The sequence below is a fragment of the Salvia splendens genome, chromosome 16 (assembly GCF_004379255.2).
Source record: "Salvia splendens isolate huo1 chromosome 16, SspV2, whole genome shotgun sequence".
Lineage (NCBI taxonomy): Eukaryota > Viridiplantae > Streptophyta > Magnoliopsida > Lamiales > Lamiaceae > Salvia > Salvia splendens.
The window spans coordinates 18,943,063-18,961,418 of record NC_056047.1 but is presented as its reverse complement, the minus strand read 5'-3'; the positions used below and the strand labels follow the sequence as shown (position 1 = coordinate 18,961,418).

Genomic DNA, 18,356 nt, shown 5'->3' with positions numbered 1-18,356 from the left:
TCCCTTCCGGCACTCCTCCCCGCTGTGTGGCCTCCCCTCCGGGCAAAATGCCTTGTAGGCTGCTGATATTTTAGCCCACAAGTTGACGATCCTATGATTGTTCGAATGGAGGGGATCATCGCAAACACTCACCCAAGCCTTGGACAGCGCGACGTTCTCCGCATCCGTCCAATTCCTCCGTGCCGAGTTGTCATCATCAGTCGGCTGCGACAACTCGCCGACCACCCTTTTGCCCTTCCCCTTGCCCTTCTTCTTCTTTGGTGCGCCCCGACCCCGCCCTACTCCCCCCGTTTGAATGGGAGTGTCCGCATCCTCGAGATCTATCCCCAACTCCTCTAAGGAGAAAGTCTCCCACCCAGTGAACTGCGTCTCCGATGGGGTCGATGTGTGCGAAGAAGCAGTCAAAAAATCAATACTGGGGCGATAGACATTGTCCCTCCCCCGGCGTCCCCTGCATCCCGGCTGCCCACCTCGACATCAACTGCATCCCGGGTTGCATCCCCGGTACCCCCTGCCTGCCCTGCATCCCCTACCATCCCGACATACTACCCCCGGCTGCCATCCCGGGCATCATCTGCTGCCAAGGGTACATGTTGTAGTACCCGGCCATCGGACCCCATCCACCTCCCACGGGTACCGTGGGAGTTTGAGATCCGCTCGTCACTGGAGTAGACTCGTTGTTGTTCTCCATTTTGCTTTATTGCTCTTGTACAAAAATTAAGTGAGAGAGAAAACTCGTTAAAACAAGCGGTGCGAATGAAAAGGACGTGCAAATCGCGTATATATAGTGTTTCGAAAGGAAAAAAAGTGTTGGCCGATCGCTCGCCGATCGCCCGCCTACAATGGCGGCCAGCCGATCGGCGAGCGCATCGGCCAACGCTCAAAAATCGGCGTGCGCTTGCCGAAATTCTCGCCGTTTTTCCGCTCGACGCCTACAATGGTTCGGCTAGCAGACCGGCCAGTGCCGGGAATCGGCTAGCCGGACCGCTAGCCTCCATTGGAGATGCTCTTAGTAAAACAAAAGTCTCTCTAGTATGAAAATGATTGTAATGTGAACTTGTCCTTTGGGTTTATCTTTTCGGTGGTGGAATTTAATTTTGTCACTTTTCTAATTTTATGTGATGTCTGAATTAGTACATAGAATGAAATTAATACTCCATGTTAACCGAGGTATTGACTAATACTTTGATTTCCATGCTCTGTTTGTATATAACATAAAATTGATCCTTTATTAGGTGGAATGGTTGGCATAATATTAGTTTTAATTTGATAAGCATGGCGGCTGCTGGTTTAAGTTTAAAATTACTAGAATTTGATTACAAGTCACAGTAAACAATTTATTTGATTAGTTGGCAACTACTAGTAATTATTATAGAATCACTACTAAAAAATTGATTTTAATGGCACTTCAAAATGACACCAGAATTATGTTAACGTTACACTTTATCTATAATGGCAAGTTGAAGGAAGTGTCAGCCCAACACATGTAATAATAGATCAAGTGCCACGATAGACTGTGTGTTACTTCACTGAAAACCGCCATAAAATGCCTTATGTAATGGCACGCATAAATATCACGAAATATCAAATCTTATGGCACTTGAAAGTGCCAACATACTGTCGATATGTACTATATACAAAAATTTATAAAATCCCACCCTGCAAATATTAATAATTACATTTTCACCTGTAAATATTTATAATTTACATTTTTCACCTACATATATGTAAAAGCTATATTCTCATCCTTCAAATATATATAAATTTTTTTCATTATTTAATTTTGCTAAATTTAAATATATATAATTAAAATTTCATTTTCCATAGTACTATCAGTTCCGCATGAAATTTACAATGAGTTCAAATACAAAACATATTTTCATATAAAAAACTTGTATAATAATTTCCACAAAATCAAAGTATACAATATTAAAATAAAAAAATACAAAAAGTTCTAGATAACTACAAAGCTTATCCAACACTTTGATTTTTCTTAGAAGTTCATTCTCACATGCAATCACATCCGCATAAGAATACTTAGCTAACTTCATCTTCGCAACAACATCATGTGTGATATGTTCCTGTTAAGATATTAGAAACACAATATTAATCAAGGTAAACGAGTACAAAATATAATAAATTAATATTGTAAAGAGATATACTATACTGAACTTTGTTATTAATGCCTATGTGGTGCTAATCAAATTCGGATCTTGATATAAATTGAGATGTGGACATGATTAGTGTACACTTGTAGTCGTAGGTCATCTGGCGGGTTCAACTGCCAGGACAACAATGTTTGGCAAGATGCGAGTTGCAAGCTCAGATGCATCGTAAAAAGAACTTATGGTGGATATACTTACTCATAAAGCCTGACATAAAAAAACACTAACATAAATGGAAAGAAGGTGATACCCAAATAAAAGATTGAAACCTGAATGGGTTAAACTTGCTATCCAGCCCCTTCCTTAGCAATGCTAACTCAAAAGTTGTCACTTTCCAATATTCCATAATATGAATTTATCAAAACATGCTCCCCATGATAGATTGTAGAGAGAATGAATTTATCAACACTTTTTTCTTCTCTGCTTCCTAGCAAATTTTCAATCATAAATGCAAGAAGAAACAAACCTAGAAAATGTATATCCACACAAGCATGTAGAACTTGCATATTGACTTCGATACCTTTCTTATTCTCCGCCACTCCATATAGTACTGCATAATATATAAATATATCAAGTCAGTAAATGTTAGTACCTAGGTATTTCTCAAATAAAGAAGTTTTCACTACCTTTTATTCTTTGAACATAAAATACATACACGTATACAGTATCTGTATAACAATATGCATGACACTTGCAATCTCATTGACTCTTAGAAAGAACATGGAAAAGAAACTATTATAAGCATATGAAATTCGGAGTAGGTGCATCACTACTGATAGTTTAAAAACATGCTTCATACAAGGCAATTACCAGGCACATGCTTCATACAAGACAATTACCAAGACAAAGCATTATCAACTTACTAATTTAGAGTGAATGATGCAAGCTAACGTTAAGTGTCTAAATTTGTGAATGGGGTAACATATTTATAGTTTATAGACACACACATATCAAACTATGTAGTGCAAAATTCAACAGATATACGATTATAAAAACCGTATGTAGAAAAATGGATTAAATTTATGTTCCAATTATGCTACATGTGAAAAAAAATTATGCATGCAGTTAAACATACTAACTGAAGAAAAAAGGACACAATCATGTACATGAGTAATACATTAGAAACATGATAATGATTTATTTAAAATATTAGAAGTGGGACCTAATACAAAACAATATTGAAACTATTCATCCATGCTTCAAAGCTGGTAACTATGGAAGTCATAACTCAAAGGTAATCGAGAGTGCTAATAAGATGAACCATTCAAAAAACAATATTGAAACTATTCATCCATGCTCAAAGCCTGGTAACTATGGAAGTCATAACTCAAAAAGGTAATCGAGAAATAATTTAGTTGAAATTGAGAAAGAATATGAACTAAAACAGTTTAGTTGGATATGAACAAATGAGTACTACTATAGAGAACCTTACAGTTATGAAGTCAGATGGATCATATATCCAGCTTGGCTAATATCGCTCCAAATATTACTAAGCTTATTATTCACAAATTCACCCATTATCAAGTCTAACGAATCCATAAAATATAAATGATAATGTGTTATGTAATTCCATACACTGATTTATACTTGCAAAATAACAATAATTCTAAATACTCAAATCCTATAAACTACAATGCACAAAATTGAGTGTCTAAAGTATGATTAGATGATTCATTACTGTAAAACAAAATTGCAATAGATTATTCCTAAAACAACAAAGACAACATAAAAATCAAATAGTAGTAAAATTGCAAATCCCCCAATATCAATCAGGCTCATTCCTACATAAAAATCGAATAGTAATACTTTCATGAAGCTGAAGAAAGAACTTACACTTTCACAATGAAAAGAAAGTCGTGTGCATCCTTCTCACTCTGTCATCAAGGATTAGTTACGATTGTTGCTTCAAATATAACAAACTTAGGCAAAATTCCAAGAAAGGACGCCATGCAAAAATGTATCCGCCATTTGGACCATGAAAAACAAAGTTTCCAGACATGGTATAGACGCGAGAAGCTCTCGCGTGTTTAACTAAACACGCTTGAAGCTCTTGCGTGTTTTAACTAAACACGCATCAGGCTATCGCGTGTTAACTAAAACACGCGACACGCTCTCGCGTGTTTCGTGGTAGACACAAATTCCAGCCCAAACGGCAGAGACCTCACTTTCCACTCGCGAATTCACTTCCAGCTCGCTCAATCTCTCACTCTCAGCGACGGCCAACGTTTCTAGCCGGCGAAAATCGAAGTGAATCCGTGATTTTGTTGCTCTAATTCCTATTTTAAGTGGTGTTAGGTAATTATTGACTATTAATTTCAATTATCATTGCTATATGTTAGTTAGTTATAGATTTAGGGTTTATGGCATTGAACTTGGTATTGAATTTTCGATTTTAATTTTGTTCAATATTTATCTAAGTATGTTGAATTTATAGTATATGATGTTAGTCGCACTTATTTTGCAGGTTTAATGGTGTTTGTGAGTTATATTGGGATGGGAAAATTATTCAGCTCCCAGGTTTTGGGTGTTGCTTATGATCCCCCTCGTGCAAATTCATTTATTATATTGAATGAAAGATATCATATTATCAGCTTGTATCAATGATATGTGAAAAAATTGGAATTGAGTTGGATGCACATACGATTGATTTAACATGGAGGCATCCTGTGGTTTTTAGTGGAGTGGTGAATTATATAGCTACACCAGTGGATGCTATTTGTTGGAGTATATGTTTGGTGAAAATCCACGTCAAATTGAACTTTTTATTGAATATACTCCTGTTCCCACTGCGTTGCAATTTGAACCACCTATCACTCATCAATGATGTTGGAACATCTAGGAGAGATGGTTATCCTAGTTTTGATGTCGGGACATCTAGGAGGGATGATGAATATCATAGCTTTGAATTTAACACATCTGGGAGAGAGGTTGATGAACCACTAGATGTACCAAATTTGACATGTGATGGTTATGATGGTTCTAATAATTGTGATGGTTCGGATGGGTCTGATAATGGTGATGGTGCAGATGGTTTCTGATAATTGTGATGGTGCAGATAATGTTGGTGGTGCAGATGACTCTGATTGTTGATGGTTCCGATGGTTCTCAACCAAGTGATCTTGATTATAGTGCAGAATCGTGTGAAGATTCTACAGACGATGAGGCACTTGATATGATGGTTGAGAAGTATGTACAACCATCTGTTCGTGGGGAGCAATCTGTTCCCGACTATGTGCCTGAAGGGTTACCATTTTTTCGATCATTACCATGTGAAGGCAGCCGAGGTTACTTTTCAGAAGACCATGGATTGGTTTGATGAAGATATGTGGTATTGGGATGTAGGATATCCGAGACATATAGATGTGGGAACAAATTTGATAGCAAATTGCAGTTGAGAAACTGCTATCACATTATGGCATGTGGGAACAGGTTGGATGTATGAGGTTATGGATAGTCATTCAAGAAGATGGCATGCAGTTTGTAGGGACCCATTTGGTCCGAAAAGAATAGGCAGGGACCTTGGGCAACGCTACCCATGTAATTGGGAGGTTAAAGCAACTGTTAAGAAACGTGATGGTAGCTGGTCTATCAACTCATGGGTTGATCGTCATTGCTGTATGGGAGATCACGATCCAAGTGAACATGTTAATCTTACATCATCCATGATTGCTCTCTGCATTCGAAGTCAAATTGAAAACGATGCAAGCATTCAGCCTTCTGCAGTACATACATATATCAAATAAATTTCACGTGAAAATCAGCTACAAGAAAGCATGGTACGCTCGCAGAAAAGCTATTGAGCTTGTATATGGTTGGGTGGGAGGGGTCCTTCAGACAACTCCCCAGCTACCTGACTGAGTTGCAAACTCAAAATCCGGGGACAATCGTTGAGTGGTTGCATGACCCTGTATTGAGTCAAGGTAATACAAAGGTGTTCCGCTACGTATTTTGGGCATTTGGGCCAGCAATAGAGGCGTTCCAAGTAGCAAAGCCGGTCTTATCAGTTGATGGGACTCACCTGCGTGGAAGATTGAAAGGTAAACTACTTGCTGCAGTAGGTTACGATGCAAATAAGAATTGTTTGCCTGTTGCTTTTGCTATTGTCGATGAAGAAACAAACGAGAGTTGGAGTGGTTTTTGAATCTTGTGAGAGTGCATATTATAAAGCATAGGACCAGGAGAGTGTTGCATAATAAGTGACAGACATCAAGGCATTATAAATGCCATGAAGGCTGATGTGTGGAAAGAGGCACCAGTTTGGTTATCATCGATTCTGTTTAATTCACGTTAGATCGAATGTGTTACAAAGACACAAAGTCCCCGGAGTGAAGAAATGGGTATGGATAATGGGTGAAGTGAGTGAGGAGCGGAGATATTGGACTGCAAGGCGTGTGTGAATTAGAAAAGGTTGAGTCCAGAAGCTCTGAGGTATCTCGAAACCACCATAGATAGATCGCAATGGACTATGGCACACGATGAATTTCGTCGATGGGGTGAGACATCTACTAACATGGCCGAGTGTTATAATAATGTGTTGTTAGCTGCGAGGGAACTCCCAATTAGAGCTATCGTTGATATTACATTCTGGCGGACCATCAACTGGTTTGTTAACCGAACGACTCTAGCCAAACAATGTCAGACGTCTTTGACACCGTGGGCTTGGGAGTTATTTCAGAAGAATGACCAACGGGGGAGACGTCATCATGTTAGGACTACAAGCATAGCACGTGGCATCTATGATGTGCTAACCTATCACAGGGTCCGGGTAGAGGCCATAATATACATGTTGTAGATTACCGTGAAAAGATATGCTCATGTGGAAAGTGGCAGACCTGGAGAATGCCTTGCTCTCACGCTGTTGCGGTGCTGAGAGAACGCAGTGATGACATCTTTAGTCATGTTGATACACGATACCACACAGATGTTTGGATTCACCAGTACGCAGGTATGTTGTTTAAATACTTTGTATTCTTTCATTTTTATCATGTCTTACATCTGCACTTTTATGCAGCTGTGTTCCGTCCACTGAGACACCAAGATTATTGGTATGAACCTGAATGGACACTCGAATGTTCACCAGCACGGCTACTTCCTCCTCGTTCACGTGGGCGATACAACAGAAGGAGGATACACAACCAAATGGATGAGCGCGAAGAAGATGCGCCAAGAGCTTCTCCTCGATGCCGCCTTTGTGGAGAGACCGGCCATAATAGAAGAAAGTGCACTTTAGGACGTGTTATGTAGTTATTTTATGTTTGAGAATCGTGATTGAGGGTTGGAGTTTATTATGTGTTTGAACCAAGATTAAGCCTGAAATGACATTCTTAAGTAATATTGTTTACAAAAAATTCGACAGAGTTTTACTTTATTTATTGATCAATCCACCTGTAATAAATCAATCAACATATAATAAGTCAACAGTACATCTCAAATCAATCCACCAGTAATAAATAGACAATACATCTAATGATATTATTCTACTTAAATGACGAAGGTGTATATTTACTCGGGCCTTTTCCTCTGTTGTCACGGCTAGACCTTCTACGTGGGAACATACCCATAATTGTCTGAGACAAACTTGGTCTGGAGCGTTCCTTATCGGGACGGGATGTATGTGAACTGCTACTAGGTCGATCGAGTTGAATACTACTCCTAGGAGGGTCAATATGCTCTCTCCTCGTGGGGCGCTCTATGTAGGCACTACTCCTAGGAGCAACATCATCATCATCATCGGCATCTTCATCATCATCACCATCATCATCATCATCAGCAGCATCATCATCATCATTTGTTGGAGAGTGCACGATATGGACATCCGAAAAGAATGAATCCTGTGTAGTAGGATTCCATGGTAGCCCAACTCTATCTAATGGAGTCACCCAACTAGACTGTGGCGCGTCTGACCAAGTAGGAAACAACTAGAGGGATCTGGTGCTGGTGGATTTTGCATTTCGGGCTCACCAGCAAAATTGTCGATGAGTGCATCCAAATCTATGTTATCATCTGAATTAATATTTTCTTCATTTGCTGCTTGTGATGACCCTGGCATGCCTTGGGACATTCTGAATGCCGTGAATAACCATGCCCGCCTGTTCGGATACCTCTCTGGCCAATACCGCGAGCTCTTCGGATAAACCCCCGGGACATATCCACATCAGTGCGCTATGTGGAAGGTATGACCGTGCGTTCACTCTCACCGCACTCGTGTGAGGCAGTTAAGAGCAAGACTGTTAATCTCGTGCAACAATCCTACGGCGTCTGCTGGGTCAAAACCGCGCGACATCTGAAATATACGTGCCAATGTCTCCGCCTGTAACAAATAAAACATGCATATTTAATAACATACATACTTTTAAAATGAAACAACAACTTAAAAATACAATACTTACTTGGACTGTAGATGATGATGCAACAGTGTTCATCCCTACTTCTGGAAGCCTACCCGGCTGCGTGATATAATGTATGGTAATTTTAAAATACCCACTCCATGGTATTGTCGATCCTCATCACTGCACGGGGTCTGCAAGAGGCTCATGTAATGCGTTAGTAACGAACTCAACCTTCTCTCCAATATTGATGAGGCCTTATTCCTGCACAGCCCGTTCGTCTTAGCCTTTTCCACGACGATTGGTTGAACGTTGAGTTTCATATGGGAAACCCCAATCACGCGAGAGGAAGACGCTCTCTTTCTTTTTCAAACCACGCGAGAGGAAATCGCGCTCTATACTTTAAGACTACGGCTTCTGTCTGACTTAGGTTCGAGTAGCGACTAGGAGCAATACACCATAAAGGACCAATACCAGAAGAGATACCCCTGTTGGAAGGCAACCCAGGGAGATGGCTGCCAACGGAGATGATGATCCAGAGATCGGAACCCTGAACGCGCATACCGAGGGAGAACCACCGCAAGCCATTGTAGTCCACCCCGGGCAGACTGCCTGTGATGTGAAGCCCCATGTTATCGCAATTCTGCCTACATACTGCGGGAAGAGCTATAAAGGACCTTACGAGTTCCTGCATGAGTTTTGTAAGATTTGTAGGGCACAAATGATGCCAGCAGGGGCGACCGAGGATGACTATAGATTGAAGGCTTTGCCGTTTGTTCTAAAAGGGAGCCAACACTTGGTTCATGCGTCTGCCACCCAACTCCATTGAGAGTTGGGCCGATTTCAAGTCAGCATTCTTAGGCGAGTTTTTCCCCATCGTCGAAGACAAGTGCGTTGAAGAGAGAGATAACTAATGTGAAGCAAGGGTACGATGAGCCTTTGAGTGATTACTGGGCGAAATATATGAGCCTCTTGGATGCGTGCCCCAACCATCGCATGACGGATATTGAAGTACACCATGTCTTTTATGAAGGGATGAACAAAACAACCAAGGATCTAGCGAATTCCTCCTCGTCAGGAGGAAGCTTCACGCAGCTAAGGGTCAACGAAGCTAAAAGGGTCCTAGGAAACTGTTGAGCGCAAAAAAGGAGTATGACAATTCCAGAGATGGTTACAGCACAGAAAGGATTGCCAGCGCCTTGTCTACTGACCAGGAGCAGAAGATAGAACAGAAGATGGATTTGAAGATGGACGAATTGAAGAAGACGCTCTTGAGCGCAATCGAGAAAAATGCGCCACCAACTTCCCCAGCTGGAAACTATAAGGGTGCAGAACAAGGGAACCAAGGGCCGAGCTATGATCAGCCCAATGACTTCATGAATATGGAGCAAGTCAACGCTGCTGGGTATTACAATTCTAGTGGGCATTTGGATCCAAGGGAGACAACGGTATGCACCATGGAGGGATCATCCGAATTGTCGATGGGGAGATGGGAGCCAAAATCAAAACCAAGGTCAAGGTTAGAACCAATACAACCCCCACCCCGAACCAAAATTTCATACCGTGGCCCGGAAAATCCAAACAACCAGTTCAACTGGTCCAGGAAGGAACCAACAACCCCACAGTCAACAACCTCAAAACCAACACCTACAAAACCCAAACCCTGTTTATGTACCACCCCCACCAGAGGAACTTTCAAAATTATCAGAGTCAACCTAACCAAGGACCACCCACCTCAGCAAAACCCAACCCAGTTCCAAAACCAGAACCAGAACCAATATCATACTGACCAGTACAACCCTCCTGGCCAGTATAACCAATACCCACCTAACCCGAACCAGCAAAATTTCCAAAATTTCCAGCCCAACCAAAATTCCCAGTATAACCAGCACCAAGGGCCGAATCAATCCCAATATCCTAGCAGGTCAAGGAGATCTATGGAGGACATGATGGGAGGAATTGCTCGCATCGCAGCAAGGTATCAAGGGTGAGTTACAATCCCAAATGAAGTAGTGCAAGGGATGCAGAGTGCCCAGAAGGAGCATAAGGCGAACATAGATATGATGAATAGGCAGTTGGCCCAACTGGCCAGTTCGATGGGTGAAATGAAAGGAAACTCAGGGAAACTCCCGTCCACAGTCCATGTGCCTGAAAAGGCGAATGTGAGCAAAGTCACACTACGATCCGGGACTACCTATGAAAGGACCCCCAGCCAAAGAAGTCTAGTGGAGAAACCAAGTAGAACAACATTATTGGGGGACGTGTCTCGGAAGAAGAGCTACGCAGACCTATACCCCAGATGCAGGACCCATTTTTCTTGGAGAAAACACCATGTGGAAAAGGTGAGCCCGAGAACGTACTGTCAGGAACGAACCCCATCAAGAGGTAGATCCAGAACGAAGGAAACTCAGACCCAGAATCTGCCCAAGGAAGGTCCCAAGAAGGTTGCTGAGGGACCGGTAGAGGAGAGAAGGGGGGAGAAACCATTCCCTTACCGTTTCGTAACTAAGAGGAAGAAGGAAAACCCAGTGGATTACTTGTCAATTTTCTGGAAGCTGGATGTTACCATACCATTCCTCCAAGTCGTGAAGATACCCCCACTTGGGAAATTTATTAAGGAGTTCATAGCCGGGAAAGCCCAGGAGGATGGAAAAATTATTAGAAGGGATCGCGTCAGCAACAGTGCAGGAGAAGCTACCGCCCAAGAGGGCCGATCCAGGTATGTTCACCCTGCCTATAACTATAGGAGATGTGAAAGTCGAGCATGCAATGTGTAATCTTGGAGCTTCTATTAATGTCATGCCTTTGTCGATCTATAATCAATTGAAGGGGGTTAGATTGTCGAGTACTAGGGTGTTGATCCAACTGGCTGATAGGTCATGCATAAGTCCTGAGGGTGTTTTAGAGAATGTGTTGGTCAGAGTGCATGAGTTTACCTACCCTGCTGACTTTTATGTGATCAAAATGAGTGAGTCCGAGGCTAGGGAATCTAGTGGCATATTGTTAGGTAGGCCATTTTTTAGAACGGCCAAGACGATAGTAGACATGGCTGAGGGAACAATTTGCATTGATTTTCATGGGGAAAAGTTTACTTTTGATATTAATGAGGCCATGAAAAGCATATCGATTCTGAAAATTTATTCTATGTTGATGTGATTGACCCCTTAGTCCAAGATTTTCTTGAGACCGAACTATTGCAGGAAAAGCTCCAAGCTTTAGATGTCTATGAGCAAGCTGACGTAGAAGCCGCTGCATGGTGTGATCTGATCAGTAGCCAAGGGCTGACTGATGAAGAGATAGAATGAGCAATTAAGGACTTCTGCCAGAAATCAGAGTTCCTTGGAGCCGCTGGGGCTCAGCTACCAGTCAGTATAGAGGAATATCCAGAAGGAGAATTAGAGAAAGGAGGAGAGGCTGAGAATAACCCTTTACCCGAAGACACACTTCCACCCCAAGTTGAGCTGAAGAAATTGCCATCAAATTTGAAGTATGCCTTCCTCGGAGAGGAGAACTCACATCCAGTGATCATCAGCAGCAGCATTACGAAGGAACAAGAGGCTAGGCTACTGACCGTGCTGAGCAAGAACAAGAAGGCGATTGGATGGAGTCTCACGATTTAGTTGGAATTAGCCCCGACGTCTGCATGCACCACATTAGGTTGGAGGAAAGAGCAAGGCACATCGAGATGCTCAAAGGAAGGTAAACCCTAACATGGCGAGAAGAGATATTGAAGGAAATCTTGAAGTTGTTGTCGCTAGGGATTATCTATTCAGTGCCGGACAGCGAGTGGGTCAGCCCCCATTCACATGGTTCCAAAGAAATCAGGGATCCAAGTCGTGAAGAATGAAAAGAAAGAGCTAATACCAATGAGGCTAGTCACGGGTTGGCGAATGTGCATCGATTACCGTAAGCTGAACAATGCGACCAGGAAGGACCATTTTCCCTTGCCTTTCATCGACCAAATGTTGGAGAGATTAGCTGGAAGAAGTACTTCTGTTTTCTGGATGGGTACAACGGATACTTCCAAATTTACGTGGATCCTGAAGACCAGGATAAGACCACCTTCACTTGCCCATTCGGAACCTATGCATACCGACGCATGCCTTTCGGTCTATGCAACGCTCCAGGTACGTTTCAACGATGTATGATGAGCATATTTTCCGATTTGATTGAAGACTGCATAGAGATATTCATGGATGACTTCACGGTCTACGGAGACTCTTTCGATTCTTGCCTTCATCATTTGGATATAGTTCTAGAAAGGTGTCAAGCAAAAAGTCTGGTGTTGAATTTTGAGAAGTGTCATTTTATGGTCACCGAAGGGATTGTTCTGGGACACGTGGTTTCAGAGAGGGGAATCCAGGTAGATCGAGCTAAGGTGGATGTTATATCCAAATTACCGTTCCCTACTGATCAGAAGTGGATAAGGGGTTTTTTGGGGCACGCCGGATTTTATCAAAGATTTATCAAGGATTTCTCCAAGATTGCCCAACCCCTTACCCGACTCCTTCAGCATGAAGTAGAGTTTGTTTTTGATGAGCAATGCAAGGCTGCGTTTAACCTTCTCAAGGAAAAGCTGATATCCGCACCTATCATACGGGCTCCTGACTGGGACTATCCTTTCGAAGTGATGTGCGACGCCAGCGATTATGCAGTGGGAGCCGTACTGGGACAGAAGATCGATGGGAAGAGGTAAGTAATTTTTTATGCATCTAAGACTCTGAATCAAGCCCAGCGGAATTATGATACCACTGAGAAAGAGATGCTGGCAGTGGTGTATTCTTTCGAGAAGTTCCGGCCATACTTGTTGGGATCCAAGGTCATCGTTTATAATGACCATGCAGCGATTAAGTATCTGATTGCCAAGAAGGAATCCAAACCCCGCTTGATCCGATGGGTCCTTTTGTTACAAGAATTCGACTGGGACGTGGAAGATAAGAAGGGATTCGAGAACAAGGTGGCAGACCATTTGAGTAGAATAGTGCAAGAAGGAAACAGCGAAGAAGTGTACGACAAGTTTCCAGAAGAGCATTTATGTGAGGTAAATTTTGAGGCCAGGAAGATTGACTGGGAAGAAGTGATGAAGCTTACTGGCCAGTACGATACTGAAAAAGGAAAAGAAAAGGTAGGGCAAGAGCCGTGGTATGCAGACCTGGCCAACTACCTAGTGACTGGAGAACTTCCAGAGGTGCCGAGTATTACCAAGGCCCAGAGAATGAAAATCAAGAGTGAGGCAAATACTACTTTTGGGACGACCCCTATCTGTGGAGAGTAAGATCCGATCAAGTGATAAGGAGGTACGTTCCTGACTGGGAGCAAAGGGACGTTGTGACACATTGCCACTCTTCGGCATGTGGAGGACACTCGGTCCTAAGAAGACGGCAAGGAAGATTCTGGACAGCGGCTTTTATTGGCCAACGCTCAACAAGGATGCGTACGAGTTCTGCAGAACTTGTGAGCGCTGTCAACTGACCGGAGGAATATCTGCCAGGGATGAAATGCCGTAGGTACCCGTAATTGTTTGCGAGCTGTTCGACATATGGGGAATGGATTTCATGGGTCCGTTTCCTTCGTCCTATGGCAATTTGTACATTTTAGTCGCAGTGGATTACGTCTCCAAATGGGTGGAGGCCAAGGCCACAAGCACGTGTGAAGCAAGGGAGGTGGCCAAGTTCCTAAAGAGTCATATCTTTAGCCGGTTCGGAGTACCAAGAGCGATCATATCAGACCAAGTTACACATTTCTGTAATAGCACAATTGAAGCATTAATGAAAAAATACGGCGTACACCACAGACTATCAAGCCCCTACCATCCGCAAGCTAACGGTCAAGCGGAGATTTCTAACCGCGAGATAAATAAGATCTTGGAGAAGACTGTAAATCCTTCTAGGAAGGATTGGAGTGCAAGGGTAGAGGATGCTCTATGGGCATATCGTACAGCCTACAAGACCCCCATAGGAATGTCCCCATACAGGATCGTTTTTGGGAGATGTGCCATTTACCGATTGGAATTGAACACCGGGCATACTGGGCAGTACAGAAAGTGAATATGGATGCTACAGCCTGTGAAGAGGAAAGGAAGTTGCAGCTGCAGGAGCTTGAGGAACTTAGATTGGAGTCGTTTGATTCAGCTATGTGGTACGAGGAGAGAACCAAATTGTGGCACGACCGGAATGTGAGGACCAAGGATCTCCATGTTGGGCAGAAAGTATTACTCTTCCAGTCGAGGCTGAAGCTCATGCCTGGGAAGCTCAAGTCGAAATGGACAGGGCCTTATGTCATCACCTCACTCCGTTCCAATGGAGCAGTGAAAATTTCAGGGAGTTTTCCTAACTCTGAACCTTTCATAGTAAACGGACATAGGCTAAAAATATTTAGGGAGAATAGTGAGGTGGGTGTAGTGGATAAAATTCCACTGCAACCACTTACTACGGCTGTCTACTGATCAGTAAGATAGGAATTTGGAGTTCCACGTGGCTAGTTTCTTTTTGAAAATAGTTTCCATATACTGGCCAAGTAGAATTCCAAATTGCCTAAGGAAGATGTAAATATTGTAAATACGTAGTTAATCTCTGCATGCAAGATAATTTCTAAAAATCCAAAAAAAATTTGGGCCTTAATTTTAATTTGGAGTACGTATTGATCAAAAAAAAATTGTCTATCTGGTGCTATTTCAGATTTTATTTAAGGGCAAATTTGATTTATTTTCCTTATTAGGTAAGTATAGGGGGGAATATGGAGAGGACGAAAATTTGAATTAAAGTTGGTGCAGCTTTTGCAGGGTGTCAACGGCTGGGAGTGGCGCGTGAGCATAGAGAAGGGACACGCTGACCAATCAGAGGCCAGCAATCTCAACCGCCTCCCATCTGAAGCGTCGCGACCGGCAACCCCTGATAACCGGTTACAACCACCTGCAACTGCTCTCTCTCACCCAAATTAAACTCACCGTCCCAACCCTTTTCCCTCACAAACCCTCATTTACATTTTCTCTCCCAAAAGTTTCTTTCCCATTTCCACCAGTTCAAACCCTACTTTCCACCACCAAATCGTAAATTTCTGATCATGGGGAAGAAAGCGTTCGCCAAGAAAATCAAACCTCGCCGCCAAGAAACCCCGGAGGCACAACCACAGCCAAATCCACCACCACCGGCACCGACCGCTCAGCCGCCACCCATGATTTCCATGGATGCCATGATGGCATTTCTTCGCCAACAAGACCCGACAAGGGACTGGACGACGGAGCTGACCAGTTTCGGCCAAATGGGGGGCGTAGGAACCGCACCCAGTGAAATTCCGCCTGCGCCGGTCAGCCATACAGCAGTACATTCAGAGGAGGGAACTCCCTCGGTGACCGCGCCATCGGAAACCTCAGTACCTAATTCGGCTGAACTCGACGCCATCGCTGCCCACTACGACTCCGGCCTTGAGGAGCATGAGGAAAAAACGACTCAAGAGGGGAGCGGCGGAACGAATAAGACGCCCGAAGCGGAGCCGGTATCTCAAGAAGTGGCAAGGGAGGACTTAGATCTGAACGAGTCAGCCCAGAAGCGGACTCTTATGACTGATGAGGAGTTCGATTCCATTTTGAACCAAGCAGCACAAGCTACTACCTCGAAGGCTGAGGGTCTAGACCCCGCTTCGAAGGCAGTAGGCGTGAGTGAAGAGACATGGGGAGTAAGTGAGCCAGAAGGCCCGACATACCAGCCGGAAGAAGAGAAGGGTAATACGATTACAGAAGCCAAGGAAACAGAAACAGAGGCAGCAGAACCAGAAGTAGAAGCACCTACCCCAATGGCACCTCAGGTAGTAAAGCCGATTCCCGTCAAGCGGAGACTGGTAGTGAAGACGGACTCCATGGTAGACCGACCCAAACCAAAAAGGGTGTCGCAACGATGTTTGGGTAAGTGGGCATCCAGCAGGGCGGAACCGAACACGGCGGCAGATCCGCTGGAGATCGTGAGTGACGACGAACGAACAACTCCCACAAAACCTGGGGAGGAGTCCTCACCTTTTGCTGACCTAGAGGATGCCGAAATGGTGGTCGAGGAACCCTCTCTGGTGCAAGTGGATCAGGGTGTGAAAACTGAACGGATGGCTGAGGGTCCGGACCTCGCACCAAGGTAGTTAGCCCCGAAAGACCGGAGGAGGACAACGCCAAGGTAGAGAGTAGCCCACTACCCAGGAGGAAGTCCGATACAAAGATGAGAGGAAGAGAAAAGGCAAGGCCGTTATGAGGAAACAGCCTAGTACCATGAAACCGCGTGTCGTGAACACCGAAATCGTCATTACTGAAGCAACTCAAAGAACTCCACCAAGCCGGCGGGAGTTGAGTGACGACGAGTACACAGCCAGCACTGAATCATCTTCCGACAGCAACATCTCTCTGGCCAATGAGGAGTACACTGAACAGCAGCTCTTGGATGATCATAGAGAGTTAGTCCACCCACCGGTAGAGAGATTAAGATACCGGAGGTGGACGGTTGACCTCACTGACGACGTGGTAGAAGAGATGACGTTGTTCGATTCCAAGGAGCTCAAGTCCCCTTACCGCACCAAGGACGACAAGAGCAAGCAAATCAAGAGTGGGAAGGTACTTCATCTCCCTTCTTTAGATAAATTGAAAGCTCGCGAATCGTTTCTCGCCCTTTTGCATGCGTTGGGTTTCGAATGGTTGTTGGAAAATGAGGTTATGAATATCCCGGTTAAGCTGGCCAAAGAATTTTTCTCGACTTTTCGATTTAAAGTCACCACTGATTTGGACGAGGAGTGCATCAATTTTAGGGTGTTTGGGAGTGAAATTAAGCTAAGTATAATCGAGTGGACGGTAAGAATGGGTATGTGTACTTTGGAGGAGGCGTTGAGTTCGGAGTGGAGGAATAGAGAGAGGGGAATCCCACGCAGGCTTGTGGAGTTTGAACCCCAGAAGGCATGGGCAGAGTTAACCCACCCAGCTTCGGGAGAGTTCCGGTCCACCCTCTCGCAGTCCATCTATTTCAACGACCCTATTTTACGCCTGGTGCAGCTGTTTTTAGACTTCAACCTTTTAGGACAGTCAAATTCGGCAGTGAGAACATCGATGACGGAGTTGTACCTCTTGTGGTGTGCCAAGAAGGGCAGGAAGTTGCACTTGGGATTCTGGACCGCATACCAATGCCACTTCATCGCCACCCACCCAGCACGGAATCTTTCCCTCTGCCACTTATTGGGAATTTTTGTGAGAAACAATATAACCGTCTCAGAGGGAGAGGACTTATCCCCCTTGACAATGGTGGACGGCCCAGGTTTGTTTGATACCCCCCTGTTCGTCCGAACGAATGCGGTCCACTTAAGGCAAGGCGTGCCACGCTTTTATGCAATGGGGGAGGAAGCTTTGCCCACCGGACGGGTAGCAGCAGCCCGGGAGGAATCAGCACAAGAGCAGCGTCAAGAAAGGATTGAGAAGGCTATAGACGAAATAAGAGTAGAGAACAGACAGATGGGAGCAGAGATGATCCGGTTAGCGTCGGTAATGGAAAGGATCCTAAAGGAGTCTGCAAGACAGTGTATACTAACCCAGAAGCAAGCTACTATGGAGACGATAGTGACCGAGCTAGGAGAGGAGAACCAGCGGTTGATAACTGAGATGAACAGGATGGCATCTATGATAGATGAGATATTGGAGGAAGTAACCAGCCAGAGGAAGGAAGAAGCTACAGGAGACAGGGGCCATGAAGCCCAGCATCCCGGACCAAGTGTACCAGTAGAACCCGAGATAGAGAGAGGAGAGGCCGAGGAGCCGGCGGACGTAGATGAGGAGCAAGCTGGGACCGAGAAGGAACAATCTCCTGCACCACCTACCCCGCGAAGGAGCAGGCGACTCAAATAG

The 18,356-nt window shown here is 44.0% G+C and overlaps 1 long non-coding RNA gene across 1 annotated transcript; it reads right to left on the bottom strand.

The window, feature by feature from the left end:
• Nucleotides 1-1,984: 1,984 nt before the first annotated feature.
• On the bottom strand, nt 1,985-2,715 carry LOC121771345. Its single transcript, XR_006044000.1, has 3 exons — nt 2,632-2,715; nt 2,168-2,372; nt 1,985-2,081 (listed from the first exon to the last, which is right to left on the bottom strand). It is a non-coding gene; the product is annotated as an uncharacterized LOC121771345 (long non-coding RNA).
• Between the last annotated feature and the right edge of the window lie 15,641 nt (nt 2,716-18,356).